Raw genomic sequence first — 13678 nt, 5'->3', positions numbered from 1 at the left:
CTCCGCGTTCGGCGGCAGCAACACCGTCCACGATGCCCGTCCCAGTCCGAGGGGGCCCCCAGACGCCCGTCCCAACCCGAGGGGGCCCCCAGACGCCCGTCCCAGCCCGAGTGGGCCCCCAGACGCCCGTCCCAGCCCGAGTGGGCCCCCAGAGTCTCGTCTCCGCCCGTTCCGGCCCCCAGAGTCTCGTCTCCGCCCGTTCCGGCCCCCAGAGTCTCGTCTCCGCCCCTTCCGGCCCCCAGATTGCTGGTGCAATATTTGTTTACAAGCAAGGGGTAACCACGCATTCTTTATTGAGAAAATACCAATGCCCCCCCACCCCCCAAACATCAGCCGAAATGTTTCTACATCCCCCGTGTTGTGCTTCGGTGGCTCCGTCGATCGATACCGGACTCCGCGCTCCAGCTGGCGGGCTTCCAGCTGCTCGGAGCGGACCGCGACACGGAGCTCGCCGGTAAGACGGAGTGTGCTTCTACTCAAATATGTGCAACGACCTATCACTAGGATTTGTTTTATCATTAACTGCAACCCGTTTACTCCCCCGTGATTTTGCTTGTTTCATCCTGGTCGGTGTTTGTTTACATGCTGCCGCCGGGCTACGTGCAGGAGGCACAGCGGACACTTGCCGACCCGAAAATAACAAAAGCAGTCATTATGACTTGTGAATGAATGTCTTTCTAAAACAGTGGTCATGTGAAAGGGAATGAAGTAACTACTAAACCAATGCAGGTCGCGTGAAAAATGATCCATAGACTCGCCCACGAAAACCCAGTTGGGAAATGAACGAACCGTTTCTGTTTCCTTGACTGAAGTCACGAATGCGCGGCCACGAGGAAATGAACGAATCGCTTATTGAGCGGATTCGTCACTTCCGAGTCATTGTATAGATTCGTTCAAAACGAACGAATCGTTCACGAACGACACATCTCTAGTGTGTAGCACTGACTGGGGACCATTGGACATCTGTCAACAACGATAACTACCTCGGCGTTACTGTACACCTTATCGATGCCAGCTGGGAACTTCACTCCTTCGCTGAATAAACAGTTAGTAAACACAAGTACATCTTATTGAGCATGCTTTATTTTCATCACCAATTATCATAGTACAACAGCTTTCTCAAGCAGTTTGTGATGAATTTTGGAAAAAGAAAGATGAGCCCCTGGTCTAATGTGCCACCTGGCTTGAGAAACCTGTTCTCAAAGACTTCCTTTTAGCAATTATTTGGTTCGCACACTGTCGTGGCGGGCATGTTTTCAGCTCGGCTGCAGAGGGGAAAGAGGGGGAGCGGCTCGGGGTTGTAACCAGCCACTATCCAACAGGCAATTAACGTTAACCCCTGAAAAATTCACCTCCCCATCCAAACATTCACCAACCACATTACATACGTCTGGATTAACAGCCTGGTCCAAGCCCTGCAAGCCCCCCACCAGTGCTTGGCTCTGCATACTGGCGTGTTCCAATTTTCTCCCTTGCTTGGTAAAGTGAGTAACATCGTTAAGATCCGTTTTAACAATGGTGGGACAATAACGGGCAATGTGCCCACTCGGTTCACACTTAAAGCAGATTGGTTTTCCATTAGCTGTTCTCCAGGGTCTAAAGCTGCCCTCTTTGGATGAAGGTACATTACTAGGCCTTCATGACCAAGTCTAATTGAGTCTGCTGAGCCTTTGACAAAGACACTAGTTCACCATATTCAGTGGAGCTTGACGCTGCGCTTTCACGTGAAACAGACACTTCATTCAAGACCGGACTGGCATTGCACTTAAACCTAGCGGGCTGATCCCCAAACTGTGCCATCTATTTTATGGCTTCCCCTCTAACCTCCCGAATTGTCCACCGTGGATTAGCATTCGCCAAATCTCTCAGTCTAACTGTCATGGTCCGATCCCTCACCCCATCACAAAATTGGTCACGTAAATCTTTGGATGTCACTTGTGCATCAGTCTTGCCCACCTGATCCATTAAGCCCATCAATGCAAATGAAGACTCAAGCAAGGACTCATCATCTAGTTGATTCCGGTTATAAAACCTGCGTTGTAATGATATTCGCGAATTCATGCAGCCATACACTTCCTTCAGAACATTGAAAACACATTGAACTTGTTCCCTTTGGGATGATGGTAAGAACCTTATCTCCGTTCTGGCCGCTCCCTCTAGATGGTCAAAAATCATCTGTGCACGATCTTTTTCGGTTCGTCCCCGTGTCTGAACAAAGTTTCTCATTTGCTCGATCCATTCATCCAATGTTAACGAATTGACAATGTCCAGGTTTCCAGAGAACAGCGCCATTTTCCGGTCCTTTCGCACATAAATCACAGTGTCAGTATGTCCGCTGCCTTCTCCACCTGTCGCTCCCGATGAGGGGGAGGGCTGATCCGGATCAGTGGTTGACGCCGCGGTCTTCAAATTCGCCAATTCCTTTTCAAGATCCTTCATTTGCTGTAACATGGCTGGTCTGCCGGACTCTTCCTGCTCTCCGCCGCTAGAAGCACCCTCCATTTGTCTGCTATCTGTCGACCGCGCCTGCTGTCCTTATAAAGAAAAAAAAAGAAAAAAGGAAAAAAAAGATCACTTCCCCAAGGTTCTTAGTGTCAAAAGCAACGCCAAATGTTAACTTATGAATATAAGAAACAGAAGCCGAATACATTTTAACAATATTTATTGCAGATAGGTCTAATTCGACCCCACATACACCGACACATTGCAGGCTCTGAGCGCCCCTGAGTTACCCTGCAACACACCGCGGTCAAACCCGCTTAAAACGGCACAGCACACTTCGGTATAAGGCCAACCACGGCAAATCAGGGCACAACACTGCAAACAACCCCCCCCGTTCAGTTCACACTATAGGTACGGGGTTTGCCCGGGGCACTGCTGTATAACTAGGAATGTGGGGAAAGTGATCAGAAAAACAGACAAACAAACAAACTTAAAGTGGTTAGTCCGCTCTTACATCAAAAACACGCAAGAAACAAAACACAATGAACCAGGAGCGGACTAACCACAGAGAACAAAAAACAAAACTAACAAAAGGACAGCAGGTAGCGGGATAATAACTGAAACACAACACAATTACCAACAACGAACTTTAATTCATACCTTAATTCATACTTAAAATACCCAACATACCTGCTGTGTCAAACTCTCACACCCATTCGTTCTCTCTTTGCCCGGATCGGTGCCTCTCCTCCCGATCCTGTCATGCATACTCCATTAAAATCTACCACCCGTACATATGAAAGAATAAACAGAAATATATTTACAGATCAAAAGAGAATGGGGATTTCTCACCACTACTGGGGGCCCAACCATACCCTGGCCACCCAACAGGAAACTGGCACTTCATGGCAAAATGCCACTTCCCCTTTTATAGGTGCACCGCCTTGACCCCACAGCGCCACCCCATGGTGCCACCTGCTACATTAAGACACTCAAGATTTTCACATTGTTTTTGATTTTATTTGATTTTCTCTCTCTCTCTCTCTCTCAACATGTTTTTTTTACACATCATTGTCGGTCTCATCATCAACGTCCGTCTCAGCAACATCAGTTTCGTCATCATCAACATCAATTTCATCGGGTGCCTCACCCTCTTCACCATACCAGTTGAGAAGCTTCTGCAGTTGTTTAATTTTGTGTTTGTCTTCCCCGATCAAGGTCTCATACATTTTTTCGATGGCTTTGTCTGCAGATTTCAGCCCGTTTAAAAGTACTTCCGCAGCCCCCATGATGCGGGCTCCCCCAACATGGACGTTATTCATGATCATAAACATGGAGATGGAGGGTATGATGTTCTCATTCCATTGCCAGTGGTTCAGTGGTTCAAAACCCGAATGTCTAGGAGCCATGTTTGATTTCTACCTGGATCAGAGGGGGTGACCGGTCGTATAAAAACACCTTCTGATAAAACTTATGTTTATTCTTCCTCTAAAACCATTTTATTGTTTTATGACTACTAACACCTTTAACAGACTCTTTGATTACGCACTGTCAGTCATAAATTATGACAGGTCAAACCCCCATACCCGCCCTCTTATTACTACTATTATGCAGCTGGTGACACAGGCATTCACTGGAGCATGTCTGATGTTACGCATACAGTTTGTACAAAGACATCCAACACATTGGACAGGGGGCCATCAGCATTGCAACTGAACTTCAAGGACCAGAACATGTGGACATGCAGTTTAAAGGGTTTTGGTTGAAGGGTCTGTTCAGCCAAAAGTGAAGTTCTTATGGTCAACATTTCTGAGTCATTTTCATTTAGTTATTCATTTTTTCAGAACTGTGTTGTAAATATCATTGGGTTTATAACTTCCTTGGATTCTGGATGAATATGCCATGAACAGCTATGGCATCAGAAAGAGATGGATTACAATCCCAGTGTTAGGGACCCAATCTGCATATCTGTTGTTTTTTGCCCTGTCTGTGCTTTTGTTCTGTTTTGTCAATCTAGAGTTTCCACCTCTGTGTTCTGCCTCTCTCGATAGCTCAGCTGTGGCTCATTCCAGGGATCACCAGTGGCGGGCATAAAGGCTTCAGAGTTCCCAGGCTGGTCTCAGGTGCTGTCTTTAATCCATCAGAGTTTTCTTGCCTGTTTGCACATTTTGTTTTTTGGCCTCTGCAGTGCCAGAACCGCGGCGTACCACGGAGTACACGTTCTTGATTGGACTTTTGATAATGGTGCCGGACCTCGGGTTTCCACACCTGAACCCTGCCCCATCCCCTCGGACCACAAGACGTGGGTGGAGTTTCCCTCCCGACTTCAGTTGAGCCTGAGCAGCGCTTTGTGTTTCCTCCCTTTGAGAATCTGCCTTCTTCGTTTGTTTTGTTTTTTCTTGTTCACCTCCCTGGTTGGGCGGGAAATAAAAGTCATTGGCTAGAGATCGAACTGCTGTGTGCGTGCTTTTGGGTCCACCGATTACACCACATAACACCCAGAGAGCCGATGAATTCATTTAAGAAGAACAGAGAGCCATGATGTATAATCAGCTCTCTAAAACACTGCTCCTCGTTTGATCACAACATCTTAGCAAGTGCCCATGATATGCAGACTAAAAATAGACATGCTTCTGATATGTGGACTTTGGAATTCCCCATGTTATTTAAAACGTTGTGCAATGTTAGATACAGTTCATGTTGACATTGTCCCATGTAGAAAAGTATGGTCATAGTAAAAATAAAAAATAAAATGCAAAAATCTAAACTAATTTATAGTGATATTTCTGCAATATTTATTAATAGTAACCACATTATTCAAAATCAACATGTTAAGTGATCAGGCACATATTTTATTTATTTGTTAACAACTTCATCAGGTTAGTGTTAACTGGGGTTGGAGAGAAGACCTACAGGGCACCCCTGCTTCTTTTTTTTGTTAGTAAAAAAAAAGGAAACGATAGTGAGCTCAACATTAAATGAATTATTAATAATGTAATAACAATAACTTATAACAAAAACTTATTTCACCAGTAAATTACTGTTAAACGACAAAAACAATGGGAAAAGGGTATTTTACAACACCTTCGAATGCAGCACAAGGCTGGCGAGGTGAATTTCACGTGAACGCAACATCTGTTTGTTTTTCAGACAACGGCAGCTACAGACTGTTCAGTGAAACACAGACACACTTTTACACCGTTTAGCTGTCAGTATTTTAACCGTGGTTGCTCCATTGACATATTTAAAATAAGTATATACTTTAGCTGCTAGCTAACGGTAGGCTAACGTTACCTGCTGTCCAGTGTAGTGTTTACTAGCGTCCCGTGCGGCGCTGTTTCACTTCCCTCAAACGTCCGTTTTCGGAGCATCAGGGAGAAGCGGGAGGCATTTAAGTGGCATCTAAATAAGGCACCGAAATCAGAGTTACTATTCGGTCTGGTAGATAACGACCGTTAAGACACCTGTACCGTATTAGCACCGGGTCTCGGACCCCCCCCCCCCCCCCCCAAAAAAAACCTCTTCGGATCTACACGATTCACGTGGATGACATTTTCCCATTCAAAACTCACAGACTTGAATTAAGTCCTCGCTATCTTTCGTAATCACTGACTGGACAATTATGTTGGCATGCTAGCTTTGAATAACTAGTCTAGCTAACTGCTAACTGTCTGCTATTAGCTGGCAGTTTGGCTTCATTCACATACAGCAAGAAACGTTGACAAACGCACTCTTCTAATCATTATGCACAAACTAATGCAACTTTTGATATAGGAACACCAACTCCAAATATTTTACTATAATAAGCAATTATTATGGAGATATAAACATAATCGAAGCACTTACGGGATTTTCATTAGGGTTCTTTAGATTTCACTCTTTGTGAGGCTTCGTTTTTGCCGCGTTCAAGGACCTACGTGTATGCGTCACAGACTGTACTGTTTACTCCGGAGGACCACGACAACAATCTGTGACGCTATTAGCTGCCCTGATTGCTGCTCAATCGCGCTAGGAAATAAAGTAATTTTTTGTTATAAATATAAAACGTCACTAAAGACCTATAATTACACAATCATTTTTAATGTTAAAAATATTTTTCGGGGACCCCCCAAAATCTAAAAATAAATTCTTATGGGGGGTCCCCAATGGCTTTATGGGGGATCCGGGACCACCCCAGACCCCCCTCATTTCGAACCCTGCTTATATCTCTACGGAGACGTGAAATCCAGCGGAGCATTTCACAGAAGACTTGACGATAACAGGCTGCTCTCTCCGGGGTGAGATGAGCTGACCGCCCGGTGCTGGAGGGTCTGACGGTCCCGTTAACTACACCTCACATCTCCGACATCCACGGAGCAAATTGTTACAAATGCTGAATATTGACAAACCGACCGCAGAAAAGTTGCTTAAACAACTAACTTCTCGTCTGAAAAAGTCCTAAAATTACATTCCGTTTCTTAAATTAAGTAGTATTTATAAACTTCGATATACAGTTGTGTTTGTTTCCCTCTATCTTTGTTTCCTGTTGCTGAGGTGAAATGCATTATGGGATATTTGGCTCCCACAATAACAGACGAGTCTGCTCCGATGCACTCGCCCCGCCCGTTGGACATCACGTGGTTCCATTTGATGAGGTCATTCCAAGACATCACATGATTCCATTGATGACATCACACGCTCTGATGTTGAACCTTCTATTCCATTCCCACAACTGAAAAGCACAGTGAACTCAAGTCTTAAGTTTTAACTTCAGTTTCACAGTCCACTGGCTTGTCTCACCTTCAAGATGTTAGACACAAGCCTTCAGGATTTGATGGTACAGAGACGGGCACCATTGACTCTTAATGAAATCCGTCCCATAACTTGTCAGCTACTTGTAGCATTTACCGCACTAAATGAAATAGGCATTCTTTACACAGACCTGAAACCAGACAACATTATGCTTGTCAACCACCAAGATCAGCCCTTCAGGGTGAAACTAATTGACTTTAGTTTGGCCATTCCAACATCCGAAGCGACTGAAGGAATGATCATTCAACCTTGTGCATACCGAGCACCAGAAGTGTCCTTGGGGCTCCCCATATCAGAAGCCGTTGACATGTGGTCACTGGGATGTGTCTTGGCATCTCTGTTTTTTGGCCAGGATATCTTCAATGGAGAATCAACATACAACGTAATGAAAACAGTTTGCTGTCTGTTAGGTCAGCCACAAGACCACCTGCTAGATGCTGGAAAAAACACTAACCAGTATTTCAAGAGAAATCACAGCTTAGCCAATTCACGATGGACACTAAAGACACCAGAAGAGTCCATGAAGCAACATGATAACAAACTGCAATCAACCAAGTGGCGATTCGACCATGTCGGAAATTTGGCTGACGCAGTAGATATCTATTCAGATGCAATTGAGGAGGAGGAACTTGAAGACACAAGGGCATTTTTAAATCTCCTTCAAATGTTGCTCAATTCAGATTCTGAATCAAGAATAACACCTCAGCATGCCTTGGAACATTCTTTTGTGACTATGAGTCACCTGGGAGACTACGCTCACAGAGGCATTTATACACGAACTGCCTTTGAGCTGATGATGGTCGTTTACCCTGCGTGTGAAACCACTGACTCACAAGATTTATTCTCAAAAATTGACAGCTCCAACTCTGAGGAGGCACACTGCATTGAATCCAACTGTGTAACTCCAATGCCACTGCAACCATCGCAGGAACAAAAGCTCTCTATAATCTGCAACAAGTCTGTACAATACAAAATAGTGGACTGTGTTGGAGAAGGAGATTATGGACAAGTAGTGAAGTGTGTCAATTTGAAAACAAACGAGAATACGGCCATAAAGTTCCTCAAATACGTTGATGAATACGCCAAGGAAGTAGAAATGCTGGAAAAGCTCAGGACCCTTGACCCAGAGAAAAACAACTTGGTGAGATTCATGGACAATTTCATAATCGATGACATGTCTTGCATCACTTTTGAGTTGCTAGACAGGAGCCTTCAGGATTTGATGGTACAGAGAAGGGCACCATTGACTCTTAATGAAATCCGTCCCATAACTCTTCAGCTACTTGTAGCATTTAACGCGCTAAAGGATATTGGCATTCTTTACACAGACCTGAAACCAGACAACATTATGCTTGTCAACCACCAAGATCAACCCTTTAAGTTGAAATTAATTGACTTTGGTTTGGCCATTCCAGCATCCGAAGTGAGAGAAGGAAAAATTATGCAACCTCGTGCATTCCGAGCACCAGAAGTGACCTTGGGGCTCCCCATATCAGAAGCTGTCGACATGTGGTCACTGGGATGTGTCTTGGCATCTCTGTTTTTTGGCCATGATATCTTCAATGGAGACTCAACATACGACGTAATGAGAACAGTTTGCCGTCTGTTGGGTCAGCCACAAGACCACCTGCTAGATGCTGGAAAATACACTCACCAGTATTTCAAGAGAAATGACTGTTCTGTCAATTCAGGATGGACACTAAAAACACCAGAAGAGTACAAGAAGCAAAATGATAACAAGCTGCAATTGTCAAAGTGGCCATTCGACCATGTCGGAAATTTGACTGACGCAGTAGACAAATATTTAAAGGCAATTGACGGGATTGCACTTAAAGACAGAAGGGCATTTTTAAATCTCCTTCAAATGTTGCTCAATACAGATGCTGAATCAAGAATAACACCTCAGCATGCCTTAGAGCATTCTTTTGTCACTATGAGTCACCTGGCACACTACACTTCCAAAAGCGCTTATAAACAAACTGCGTTTGAGCTGATGGTCGTCTGCCCTGTGTGTGATTCAAACGAATGTGATGAATATCTCAACTCCAGTCCTGAGGAAGCACTCTGCATAGAATCCAAACGTGTAACTTTAACCCCACCGGAACCATCGCTTCCTTTACTCCGCAACAAGCCTGTAAAATACAAAGTATTAGAGCATATTGGAGAAGGATCTTATGGACAAGTAGTTAAGGCTGTCAATTTGAAAACAAACGAGAATACGGCCATAAAGTTCCTCAATAAGGTTGATTATTACGCCAAGGAAGTAGAAATGCTGGAAAAGCTCAGGACCCTTGACCCAGAGAAAAACAACTTGGTGAGATTCATGGACAATTTCATAGTCAATGACATGTCTTGCATCACTTTTGAGTTGCTAGACAGGAGCCTTCAGGATTTGATGATAGAGAAGGCAAACTTTACTCTTAATGAAATCCGTCCCATAACTTGTCAGCTACTTGTAGCATTTAACGCGCTAAAGCGTATCGGCCTCCTTTACACAGACCTAAATCTTAACAACATTATGCTCGTCAACCACCAAGATGAGCCCTTCAGAGTGAAATTAATAGATTTTGGTTTGGCCATGCCAACCTGGGAAGTATGGGATGGAATGATTATGCAACCTTGTGCATACCGAGCACCAGAAGTGTCCTTGGGGCTCCCCATATCAGAAGCCATTGACATGTGGACACTGGGATGTGTCTTGGCATGTCTATTTTTTGGCCGGAATATCTTCAATAATAATTCAACATACAATGTAATGAAAACTCTTTGCTGTCTACTGGGTCAGCCACAAGACCACCTGCTAGATGCTGGAGAATACACTCACCAGTATTTCAAGAGAAATCGCAGCTGTGCCAATTCACAATGGACACTAAAGACACCAGAAGAGTACAGGGAGCAAAATGATAACGAGAAGTTATATACAAAATGGCGATTCAACCAAGTTGGAAATTTGACTAACGCAGTAGACAAATATTCAAAGGCAACTGGCAAAGTTGCACTTAAAGACAAAGAGGCATTTTCAAATCTCCTTCAAATGTTGCTCAATTCAGATGCTGAAACAAGAATAACACCTCAGCATGCCTTGGAACATTCTTTTGTGACTATGAGTCACCTGGCAGACTACGCTCACAGAGGCACTTATATACAAACTGCCTATAAGCTGATGGTCGTCTGCCCTGAATATCTCAGCTCACGAAACGTAACCAGATCAATACAAAGGATCAGACTTAAACAATGTTATGGCAAAAAAGTATTTCAATAATGGCTTAACAGTGTGAGACTGTGTGTGAGACAGTCTCTGAGACAGAGTGAGACAGTGTGTGAGACAGTCTCTGAGACAGAGTGAGACAGTCTTTGAGACAGTTTGTGAGACAGTCTCTGAGACAGTGTGAGACAGTCTTTGAGACAGTCTGTGAGACAGTGTGAGACAGTCTTTGAGACAGTCTGTGAGACAGTGTGAGACAGTCTTTGAGACAGTCTCTGAGACAGAGTGAGACAGTCTTTGAGACAGTCTGTGAGACAGTGTGAGACAGTGTGAGACAGTCTGTGAGACAGTCTCTGAGACAGAGTGAGACAGTCTTTGAGACAGTCTTTGAGACAGTCTGTGAGACAGTGTGAGACAGTTTTTGAGACAGTCTGTGAGACAGTCTCCGAGACAGTGGGAGAGTCATTGCCCCCCCTTTCTACAACAGCTTCTGGTTGTGTTGTGTGGTAGTTAGCACTGTCGCCTCACAGCACTAAGGTCCTGGGTTTGACTCTGCTCGTTGGCCTCTCTGTGAGGAGTCTTCATGTTCTCCCTGTGGTTCTCTCCGGGTACTCCGGCTTCCTCCTTAAAGTCCCAAGACTATATTCAGTCTTTCTTATTTCTTATTTGCTAATCAAAGTTGTTAAATAATAAATGTTAAATGTATATGTAAATGTTAAATGTTATATATAAATGTTAAATCTAAATCTAAATGTTAAATGTAAATCAGAGTGAGACAGTCTGTGAGACAGTGTGAGACAGTCTTTGAGACAGTCTCTGAGACAGAGTGAGACAGTCTTTGAGACTCTCCCTGTGGTTCTCTCCGGGTACTCCGGCTTCCTCCCAAAGTCCCAAGACTATATTCAGTCTTTCTTATTTCTTATTTGCTAATCAAAGTTGTTAAATAATAAATGTTAAATGTATATGTAAATGTTAAATGTTATATATAAATGTTAAATCTAAATCTAAATGTTAAATGTAAATCAGAGTGAGACAGTCTCTGAGACAGAGTGAGACAGTCTTTGAGACTCTCCCTGTGGTTCTCTCCGGGTACTCCGGCTTCCTCCCAAAGTCCCAAGACTATATTCAGTCTTTCTTATTTCTTATTTGCTAATCAAAGTTGTTAAATAATAAATGTTAAATGTATATGTAAATGTTAAATGTTATATATAAATGTTAAATCTAAATCTAAATGTTAAATGTAAATCAGAGTGAGACAGTCTGTGAGACAGTGTGAGACAGTCTTTGAGACAGTCTCTGAGACAGAGTGAGACAGTCTTTGAGACTCTCCCTGTGGTTCTCTCCGGGTACTCCGGCTTCCTCCCAAAGTCCCAAGACTATATTCAGTCTTTCTTATTTCTTATTTGCTAATCAAAGTTGTTAAATAATAAATGTTAAATGTATATGTAAATGTTAAATGTTATATATAAATGTTAAATCTAAATCTAAATGTTAAATGTAAATCAGAGTGAGACAGTCTCTGAGACAGAGTGAGACAGTCTTTGAGACTCTCCCTGTGGTTCTCTCCGGGTACTCCGGCTTCCTCCCAAAGTCCCAAGACTATATTCAGTCTTTCTTATTTGCTAATCAAAGTTGTTAAATAATACATGTTAAATGTAAATGTAAATATGATATATAAATGTTAAATATAAATGTAAATGTTAAATATAAATGTTAAATCTAAATGTCAATGTTACATTTAAATCTAAATGAATTGATTGATGATTGATGATGATTTTGTCTCAAAATGTTTGAAAAAGTGACATGTGAATATTGTCCTGCTTTTTTAATTCATATGATAATGCTAAATGTACGAAAACTGGGCAGGATTTTAGAACGTGCAACATTTTACAAACGGCGCCCCATACAGAGGCGCTTATATACAAACTGCCTATAAGCTGATGGTCGTCTGCCCTGAATATCTCAGCTCACTGGAAGTGCTGTAAAATGTTATGAAACCTAACCAGATCAAGCACTCAATTACCAGCAACCAGCACTCAATTAGTCTGAGCCTGATTGTTGCAGCAAACCTGACTACCACTACAGGTGACACAGTGAGGTCTTCTGCCTCTGGCCCCTCCCTAAGATGCAGCGGTCAGCCAACTTTCTGTCACGGTTTGGTTCCGCTTCCTGTCTTATGTTGTATTTTCATGTCTCTTGTGTCCCTGGGTAACTTCCCTTCCTGCCTTGTCCGATGATTGCCTGATTGTTTCCACTTGTGTCCAATCACCTGCACCTCCCTAGTGTATTTAAGCCCTGTGTGCCTGTTGTCCCTGGTCGTGTCATTGTCTAAGTCAGTCATCGTTGGTGCACGGCCTTCCTCGGTTTTGTTTTGAATAAAGAGCACCTGTTTGCGAAGCCTGCGTTTGAGTCCTCCCTCCTTCAGCCTGCACCAGCAGCAACCCGGTCCTGACAGAATGACGCGACCATGTAAGGACTCAGCAGTCTCCTGGAGCGATTTGGGCCCCGACTACCTTGATTTGAGGAGCCCATTTTTCCAGCGGAAGACCAACTTCGTTTTCAGTCCCAGGAGCTACCAGCAAGAGTGCTTCGAGCTCCGGGATCTCCTCAACCCGAGGAGAAGGAGCCCGGGGGGGGGAGGAGACCACGAACCCCCCCCAGTCCCGGCTCCTGACTCTGCCCCAAGACGCCAGATTGGTATGATGGTGGTAAAATGGGCACAGCTGAACAAAATTTTCAGCTCCAAATTACCCATAAACACAGCCAAAACAGCTGGAGAATAGGCCTACAAGAACAAGAATCGTTTTACTTTTCTGAAATTGTTCTCGGTCGAAATGATTTCCAATGCCCAATGATTTATTCATCTCGCTCCTCTACATGGGCGTATTTCTGTTCATACCACTATTTTTCTCAGAGAACACTGTAGGGAGCAAGCCAATCACCACCTAGTCCACCTGGTTTGGTGGGCTGAGGATGGCCGCAGGTCCCCAAGAGAGCAGGGGCCCTCTCTGGGCTCCAGGCCTGCCTCCGAGGCCCCCCAACCAGACAGAGCCTCCAGACAGTGTCCTCGGGCTACAGCGTAACCCATCGAAAACTGGGCCACTCGAGCATCATCGTCTACAGCAGAAACACTCTGCAATGGTGTGGGATTTTAATGTTTTGGCCCAATTAAACTTTAAACCAATCACACATTGAATTGAACCTTTTAAACATTTATAAAAAAATGGATGGTAGCATGAT

General features: G+C 43.9%; 1 long non-coding RNA gene across 4 annotated transcripts; it reads right to left on the bottom strand.

Annotated features, from left to right (window-relative positions):
- Positions 1-723: 723 nt before the first annotated feature.
- Positions 724-6976, bottom strand: LOC134129065 (uncharacterized). Of its 4 annotated transcripts, none has more exons than XR_009956251.1 (4): positions 6289-6976; positions 5737-5844; positions 3133-4853; positions 724-3059 (listed from the first exon to the last, which is right to left on the bottom strand). It is a non-coding gene; the product is annotated as an uncharacterized LOC134129065 (long non-coding RNA). The 4 variants fall into 4 exon arrangements; XR_009956252.1 differs by having other exon boundaries at positions 724-3199; positions 3295-4853; XR_009956250.1 differs by having other exon boundaries at positions 724-4853; positions 6289-6450; positions 6835-6976.
- Positions 6977-13678: the final 6702 nt, after the last annotated feature.

The sequence above is a fragment of the Pungitius pungitius genome, chromosome 5 (genome assembly GCF_949316345.1).
Source record: "Pungitius pungitius chromosome 5, fPunPun2.1, whole genome shotgun sequence".
Classification (NCBI taxonomy): Eukaryota; Metazoa; Chordata; class Actinopteri; order Perciformes; family Gasterosteidae; genus Pungitius; species Pungitius pungitius.
Note: the sequence above shows the minus strand (reverse complement) of the source record. Positions and strands in the feature narration are given on the sequence as shown.